At 29.5% G+C, this 9389-nt stretch overlaps 1 pseudogene; it reads right to left on the reverse strand.

Annotated features, from left to right (window-relative positions):
- Positions 1–7247: 7247 nt before the first annotated feature.
- LOC145009968 (alkylated DNA repair protein ALKBH6 homolog) lies at positions 7248–9130 on the reverse strand (annotated as a pseudogene).
- Between the last annotated feature and the right edge of the window lie 259 nt (positions 9131–9389).

Raw genomic sequence — 9389 nt, forward strand, 5'->3', positions numbered from 1 at the left:
TTTTTGTGTTCTTGATTCATAGGCTTTTGTTTTTATATCTATGTTTTGAGAAAAAAAAATCATGTTAATTCTATTTGCTAGTTTCCAAGATTTATCTAAAATTTATATAACGTTAGATGTGTTTTATAAAGAACCGGTGAGAAAAAGAAGTCTCACGGGGTGTTTCGGTAAATTCATGAATAATATTATAGAGATTTGTACAATTTTAGCAAATAAATTAATTAAGTTGAACATACATTTTAATCTTTGTCTTTATTTGGTTATTGAAACATTTTTATTATTATTGTGTATCCTTAAAGTTTCAAAAATATCATGTTAATAAAGTCATTATTAGAAGCTTGAATCGGTTATATTTTGAAAATCTTTTGGAATTCGAAAAATGCCAAAACCGAATACAATATGATTCGAAATTATAAGGTTCTTTAAGATGTCTCCAAAAAAAAATAGATGACAACTTATTTTTATCACTTAAAACTTAATAAACTAATAATTTTACTTTAATTTTGTAAAAATAAACTCACAATTTAACTTTTAATATAACTTAAGAGCATCCAGAATAACAGTTTTTTCAAACTCAAGCTTTTTAAAACACTTGTAAATTAACAAGTTATTTTCTATCATACATTTAGGGGTGGAGCTCTTAAGAGGTCAATGATACATTTTAATTTTAAAATTCTCAAATTAAAGTTTACTGGTTTTTTTGTTTATTTATTTAAATTATTTTTTTTAATTTAAAAGATAAAAAAAATTTAATAATAATAATTCATTATTTTTCTTATTTTCTTATAAATTCAAAGTTTTTAAATATTTTGATTTTTATATTTACCATTTTTTTTTAAAAAAAAAATTAACACGTCTCACAACTAACAACTCATTCTAATAAATAAAAGTTTTTTTGTTACATGTCACACTCTTATTTAATTTATCACATGTCATTTTGTGGTTATTTTGAATTTTTTTCAACATGTTATTTTATGAGTTTTTCTATTTTATTAAATTACATATAATATACTATATAATATACTAACTAGCAGGTGAGACCATGCCTTGCATGGGACAAAGGTACTGGATGACGTTTGTTTTATTTTGTATAGAGTTTTTCTTTTTTGTTATCTATAAGTTTAAGTTTTGTGCTGACAATTTAGTTCTTTTGAAGTTTCTTAACACTTTTGGTCCTAATGACTACATAACCCACACCCCAAACACATTGTTTTATTTGTTTTAACATGGTTCAACAATTTTAATAAGCTTAAAAATATTGAGTAAAATTGCAACGCAACTCTTTTTGAAACAAAAACCACAATATTAAATTAAATAGAAAGACCAACCTATCAAAATAGATGAGATTCCCCAACTTGTGCTTCCTAGAAAATTAAATTATGTTAACATTTTTATGCTAATAAAAGGTTCTATAAATTACATATTGCTTTTTTTTTTAAAAAGCAAAAGATTATTAGTTGTTGGCTTCTCAACTCAACCTCGTTAATTGCCTGAGGCTCAACTTGATTATCCTGTAAACATGAAATTGTAAAGGTATGTTAATATAAAAATAAAATTTTAAAAACAAAAAAAAAAGTTGTTTCTTTAAAGAATCTCCAACTATGCTAAAATTAGTTTAAATGTTAAATGCAAGAGAAAATAGTTATATTGATTTGTTTATCATAGCAACCTACTTTCAAATCTTATTAAAGGATTGTACTTCGAATAAATATGTCTAATTATGACAATGTCATCTAAAAACAAAAGAATTTTCACCAATACAATGTCATAGATTTTCGAAGTACAATGAGTTAATAAGAAAAAAGTTGGAAGTACAATGTTATAACTGGATAGATAATGCTATAATTAGATAGTTTTTTCAAAGAAAAATGACTTAAATATTAAAAAATGGAAGTACGTTGCTATGGTTGGCTAGTTTTTTCAAAGCCTAATGGCCCAATAATAAGGGAGAATAAGAACGGAAAGCCTAATACTATAACGGGTTCCAAAGTCCAATGTGTCTGTAATACAAAAAACAAAAAATTGAAAGTCCAGTGCTATAATTTGAGAGATTTTCCAAAGCAAAGTGAATCACTAATGGGAAAAAGTAAAAGTACAATGTTATAATTTGATAGATTTTGAAGCAATTATTTGAGTATAACTGGGTAGAAGTAAGAACCTATTCTATAACAATTCCATTAATAGGTCGGGCAAGAATTGCATGTGACTTAATACCCCTTTCAGATTGTGGAGTTTATTCTGGCTCAACTCGATCCTACAAAATACAAATAAATTTAAAAAAATATAAGTAAACATGCACAAACAAAACTTATAATAGAACATAAGAGTAGAACTATTAGCCATACCTTTTACCTCAATACTTTTGTTGTTTCAATTGGTAGCTTTAAACTTTTTTTTCTCTTTTAAATGTTTCCATAAAACAACAAAATTGAAAGAATAAAAATATTCACACAACCTGCACATTGCGAACAACAAAAAGCTATAAAAGGGTACAAACGAAATTTACACCTAAAAACCAACAAAATTTGAAAGTTTACCTGCTCATGTGTGTAAGTCCTATCAAGTGTTTAGAAAACCACTGAAGATAGGTAATGGGGTAGCAATAAGTAGCTAATCTGGAAAATAATTAGGTAATAAAGCCCAATAAAAAATTACGATCATGGATATGTAAATTACATTATTCATTTCATAATTAGTTTCGTTGTATTAAAAATCACTTTGTAGGAGGGTATAGATGTAATTTACCATCAATTTTACATTGAGCCTAGTGTTCTTATTTTCAGGTAGGGAGTCGAGGTTACAAAGTACTAAGTTACCATCTTTCTATCTTGTATGTAGTCTCGTTTACCCCTACAAGAAACATATGGTACTACCAACTAATGAAGTTGAAATTAGCATCTTTTTGGCACCACCCTGCACATTATCACCAACAATCATCAGTAGAGGGATAAAATCACAATTTGTAACTCAAAACCAACAAAATTTAGCAGGTGTTCGTGTGTTGAAGCTTTATCAAATCACTAAACTTGTAGAAACTGAAGAATTACCTTTCCTTTTGTAGTAACTTCCAATGCACATATGTAAAAAATTCCTAGCAGACACCAAATGATGAAATTCAAATACATTAATAAAAAATAATTAATTAGTGATAGCATCATCATATCCTAATTAAAACAAAAGAATTATAAAGCATACCCATAAAGAAAACTTTTTTCTATCCATTTCATTGGTGTACCGGACAGAGAGGGTCCACAATGGCATCCACACAATCTCATACAAAACATCTGTGCTTCCATGAATGCGAGAGTTGTTGTAATCTCTTCAACAAACAACCATCGTTTTCAAGTATATAGTGTTTGAACTTGGATAAACCTGCATCTTCAAGTAAGATTATCATTGAGGTAGGTTCTTCAAATTCTAAAACTCATGATCCACCAAACAATTTCACCCTCGATTGTTCGATTTCATTACTTCATTACTTCATTCTAAAACTCCTCTATAAAGTCATCTACAAAATAGTGATTCCAAATCCTAAATGTTTGCTGAGCAAAAGCATAGATTCCATACACTTAAAACACCATCTTTTAACTTCATTAAAAAACAAAAGGCATAAGTTGGTTTTCTCTTGGTACGATTGATTACAAAATAAAGCAAATTCAATGAAAAAGATTTAAAATATTTTAAAGACTCGAGTTTAAATTTAATTTATATTTGTACGAGGTAATATATTACCATTAAATGGAGACTATTTTGTGATAAACACCACATTGAGTATAAAAACAGGAAAAGTATGCGCTTTCTGGAAAAATCAACTCCAAACCATTATATAATTTCAAAATTTGAAAGCATTATAAATTGATACATAAATTGGTTTAATAGAAACCATTATATAACTTCAAATTTTGAAACCATTATAAATAGATACATAATTTGGTTTAATAGTAAAAAACCTTAACTCAAGTGAGAAAACGAAGAAGGTATGCAGAGATGAGAAGCTTACTTGATTACATGATATGATTAATGCAAAATTGAATGAATCCCAATTATTTGACTAATGGAGTTGATCGACAAATAAAAATTGAATAAATCATGATGCATTCAAATTTCATTCGAAACTAAATAAACATGAGCGTCAATACTACCTTCCAATCCTTTGTATTTGTGAACAAAAGAATAAAACATATGGGGATATAATTAGGATAAATTAATCGATATAAACATGAAGGGGGCTAGAAAATAGAGAGGGGTTTCAAAAATAAACCAAAAGTCACATATGAAGCAAGACAGATGAACGTAAAATCAGATACCAGAAAATCTTCATCAATTATGCTTCTCCGATGTGGTTGAATATGTGGGAAACAAAAAATCGAGGGTTATATAAGCCCAAAAAGCTACATTTGTCGGCGCTGAGTAGGATGAAATTGGAAGCCCACAAGGGTTTTCAATTGACGCACCGGAGATGGGTCGGCGGCGGTGGTGCTGTGAATGACGATTGGTGATGGCGGTGGTGAGAAGGTGGTTGGTTGCAACATGCGCAGGATATGAGTTCAAAGATTATGGAGACACATATGAAAACCGTTAGCGGTGGGAATATATGATTGGGGAAAACGGATGATAGAAATCTAGAATTATAGAAGGACGAAAAGAGTAGATGGGTACAAATTAATGCGGTTAAATTCTGAAACGGGTAAAGTTTACTGTTGCAAGGCACGATGGCTTTTAATATATGTATATAATGTAATAATTATAATAAATATAGTAATAAATGGATATCAATTTCATTAATAAAGTTACCTTTTAATTTCAAAATTTCTAAATTAAAGCTCATTAGTTTCTTTTGTTTATTTAGTTAAATTATTTGTTTAAATTTAAAAGATAAAAATAATAATAATAATAACTTATTTTTCTTATTTTCTTATAAATTCAAAGTTTTCAAATATTTTGATTTTTATATTTAACCTTTTAAAAAAAATTAACTCATGTACTACATGGATTTTACAACTACTTTTGTATTAAAATATGATTTCTATAAATATATTTTGTTTTTTGAGTTAATTTGCTCCGTATAGAAAATTTTCTAGGTTCATTTAATCTGATAAACAATAATATTGTTAATTAGATATACATATTTCTCATTAGTTGTTTCTTTAGATTTTTGATGAACAATTTAAGAATATTTTTTATTAATTATTTTGTTTAAACATTTTGTATATAATTACTTTGAAACAAATTAAAAAATGTTTATATGGTTTTATGTTAATTTTTTTCTCCTCCAGCCCCCTAATTGCAATACTCGTGTTCTGCCACTGTATACATTAGATATCATAGCTTTGCAACCGATTTGAATTTTCAACCAATTACAAATATACAATATACGAATAAAACCGGTTCCAAAAAAACTATACAAATAAACATAAGACTTTTTTTTTTTTTTTTTTTTTTTTTTTTTTTTTTTTTTATCATTTTGAACTTTTTTATGAAAACATTCTACAAAGATGCTCTAATAAGATGAAGTCATGTTTGGTAAAAGTCAAATGAAACTTTAGAAATCTATACTCAAAAATTATTTTAATGACCAAATAAAAATGAAGTAAAAAATTCATGAGATTACTATAACATTAACCCAATGTTAAATTAATCAAGTTTCAGTAGTTGTGCCCTTATATGTTATGCTATTCATTTTCGAATACATGATTTATTGATTTTTATAAAAATTCCTGTAAAAAAAAGATTATATTGTAAAGTGGTTTAAACAAAAATATTAAAGTGAAGAATTGTTACTTCTTAAATTTATTTTAGGTGGTCCACAATCATTTGTTTGAATTGCATACTACCATTTTTTTTTTTTTTTTTTTTTTTTTTATACTTCTAGTTTTCTATAGACAGATATACAAATTGTAAAGAAGGAAACTATAAACTCTTTACCTTATAAATCATAAATAAAGTAACAAATATTTGGTATGTCCCTACAAATAATCAAAACTTAAAAAGCTTGCCACTTTGGCCTAAAGAAATAAAAAGTAGAAAATGTGTTTTGCATAAAACACAATATCTCTGTTCTCTAGTCGACGCTAGATACGGCATCGGGATCAACTCCTTACTCTCTTCCTTCTATACCTATTTGAAAGTTGTTCACCTAAGTTTGTGTTTTGCTTTTTTATGGCCAAAGCTCGAGAAACATGTATTCTGTAGGCCAGAAAAGAAAATTGTGTTTTGGAGTTTTTTTCACAACTTTTATAAGGTCCATTTATTCCTACTATTTGAAGAAATTACACACATAGTCCCTGGTCCAACTTTAATAATAACTAGATGGGGAACCCCCGCGTTGCGGAGGTCAGATACTACAGTTTTTTCCGTTGTCGGATGCTAAAGTTTTTTCCATTGTCGAATGCTACAGTTTTTTTCTGTTGTTTGTTCTTTGTAAATGTTATTTGATCAGTTATTTGTTTATTTGATCAATCAGGTGGTCAATAATTGGATTCAACATTGGGGTTTAACCCTCCCCATCGGTTAAATAGTGCACTCAACATAGACCCTTTGATACTTATACATGTAGAAACAGTAAGGACATGCTATCCAAAATGTAGGCGAGTCATCCACATTCTCGGCTTCTGCTTCTGCTTCTGTTTCTGTTTCCACCAGTTGCAAGGTGATATTGAAGAGACATAAGCTACATTACTTCCTTCATGCTCTCTTTTCCTTCTGATGTCAATGTGCACCTTGTATTCCATGTTTGTTTATACTTCATTATGTCATCAAATCTGTCAACAAACAAAAAACAAATACACATCAGGTAATGTTTAATGTTAAGAAACAAATGATGAAAATAGTTGAACGGGTAAAAAAGTAAACATGTTATAATTATCAATATATTTTTTTTAATAATAACATCAACTTTCAGTCCTTATTTCGTGATTATGCTTTTGAGAAGCTTCATTGTGGTCAATCACATAAAATTGAATTTTTAAAAAGTTTAAGCACTAAAGAGTTGGTAAAAATTTATGGCTATAATTTAGGATAAAATATTGAAAATTCGTCCTCAATTATTTTGTATTTATTAAATATATAACTTTTTCTACATTTGGTATTGAAGGTGGTAGCGATTGTGATACCAGAGCTTGACCAGATGCAAACGGCTCATGTTATTTCGATTGCTGCCGAAGCAGCAACCTCATTAACACTTCTAAAGGAAAACCTACTAATTTGTTGTTGTTTCAGTCTACTGTTGACATGGCTAAGGAATTCCATTACCTATTATAATCAACAAAAATGGATAAATTTTCACAGGTATGTCAATAAGCTGGTGCATATTTGAAATACCATTCAAGCATTTTACCAAACACCCACATAATAGTTCAATCAAGGTCGTCATTTTTTTAAAAAAAAAATTTGCAAAATTGTTATAACAAACATCACATAGACAAACCACACAACTAAAATTAATAACACAAAAAAGTAGCAAATGGAAAAAATAGAAGTTTTTTTTTAAATAGATAGGTGTTGGGGCTTGACGAAGGAGTTGGTGTTACCTTGCATCGTTAGATGTATTTCATCTTCATTTGACAAAAATAGCCTTATAACACCCTGGTAAGCTCCATCTGAGTCACCTTGTGAAAGACAGTAAATGAGGAATTTGAACTATACATCAAACCCAAAACTTGAATAAGGGCAAAAGACATCATATTTATATGAATCCTATGTTAAGAGACTATACATACCTTTAACCACCATCTATTTTTTGTAATTGAGATATTCTTGTTTTGAAACCCATTAAAATTCTTTAAATCCTACAAATCATGAATTTTATAGCAGATAGATTTAAATGAAAAGAACACAATAAGACAGATGATAAAACTGAGTCTGTCTCATGGAGGTGATAGCGATGGACATGGTGAACTGTAAAATTCTCTATAACTGGTATCCAAGTACACCCATGACCTGGAAAGAAAAGTAAATGAACAAATCAGGTTCCATAATATACAACAGAAATTACAGAGGCTATTAAGAAAAGCATTTAAAAATAGGCTCACCTGAGTATGTTGTATCTTTGAATACCAATAAACTGCATGGCATCAGTGCAATAGAGAAAGGAGGGTAGTTTTGTAAATTCCCATGACTGGTTTCTTGAATGTTGCTTGTAGTGTCTGCTAAAGTTGAATGAGGAGTGAAGTCCATGACAACAGGTGATCCTAATGAAAGAATAGCCACCACCGGAAAATATGCGGGCCCATCTTAGTGGGGCTATGTTTTCACCCAAAAAAATTGTTAATTAATGGGAAAGTAAAAAAGGGTAAGTGCAAAATAATATTTTTTATCGATTTAGTCGCAGTACAAACCATTATGCCTTGATTTGGAAGATACTCATTGATGAGGACATGATTGATTACAGAAGGAAACAAACACAACTCCTCCTTGATTTTTTCTATAATTTTTGTCAACAATGGTGGTACTACACAGAGAAAAGAGAGAGAGAGAGAGAGAGAGAGAGAGAGAGAGAGAGAGAGAGATGAACTATGATTACTCGTTAACTTGATCTTATTAAATCAAATGAAATCGTTACATATAAAATTCAATACTTAAGTTTTATGACAATAAGGTATAGTATATCTTAATCCCGAAATGATATTGATAAGAGAGAAGGATTAGGGCTTACAATCTTAAGGCAAAGGACCTTATTCATGGACAATCCCTCCTGTAACAAACATCACAAGAAAGCAAAAGAAAAATCCCATCAATACCAACATATATTTTAACCTCCAAATTGACAAGTTCGTAGATAACAACAATGCCATACCCTAATTTTGCAATCTCCTGTTTTTCAGAGACTTCCATTTTGAAACCGGAGTTGTGTAAATCTATAAAATCAAAATATAAAACCTCGTTTCAATTTGAGAATAAGAGTTAACCAACTGCACCACTGTTCTCAATTTCGATGTGAGAAATCACACTGTTGTCGAATACCCCAAAGAACAACAAAAAGGAGAGAAGATAGCAAACAAAAGATGTGTTATTAGATTACATACCTGATTTAGGAGTAGTTTTTGATCGGAATCGGAGATGAAGTCGGTATGTAGTACAACGTCGGAACTGAGCCGACTTTGAACTTGTTCAAATGATCTTTCGATTCCATTTCCCTCTGTTTACAAATCGATCGGAAATTCAGAACCTTCATGCTATTATGCTAGGAAATGAAGAGGAGAAAGAAAGGTAGTTAAGAACAGTGATACCTAATTGGAAGGTGATGTCGGTGATCCGAACAGTTTTAGCCGGACCCAAATAATTGGCATCCCATGAAGACGATGATTTTTTACAGAGAAACAGTGAAGAAAATGGTGAGGCTGAAGGGCACCTGTAGATTCAAGAATCAGTGGTTGCAGAACAAACAATAT

Source organism: Lactuca saligna, chromosome 8, assembly GCF_052625555.1.
Source record: "Lactuca saligna cultivar CGN05327 chromosome 8, ASM5262555v1, whole genome shotgun sequence".
NCBI classification, from domain to species: Eukaryota; Viridiplantae; Streptophyta; class Magnoliopsida; order Asterales; family Asteraceae; genus Lactuca; species Lactuca saligna.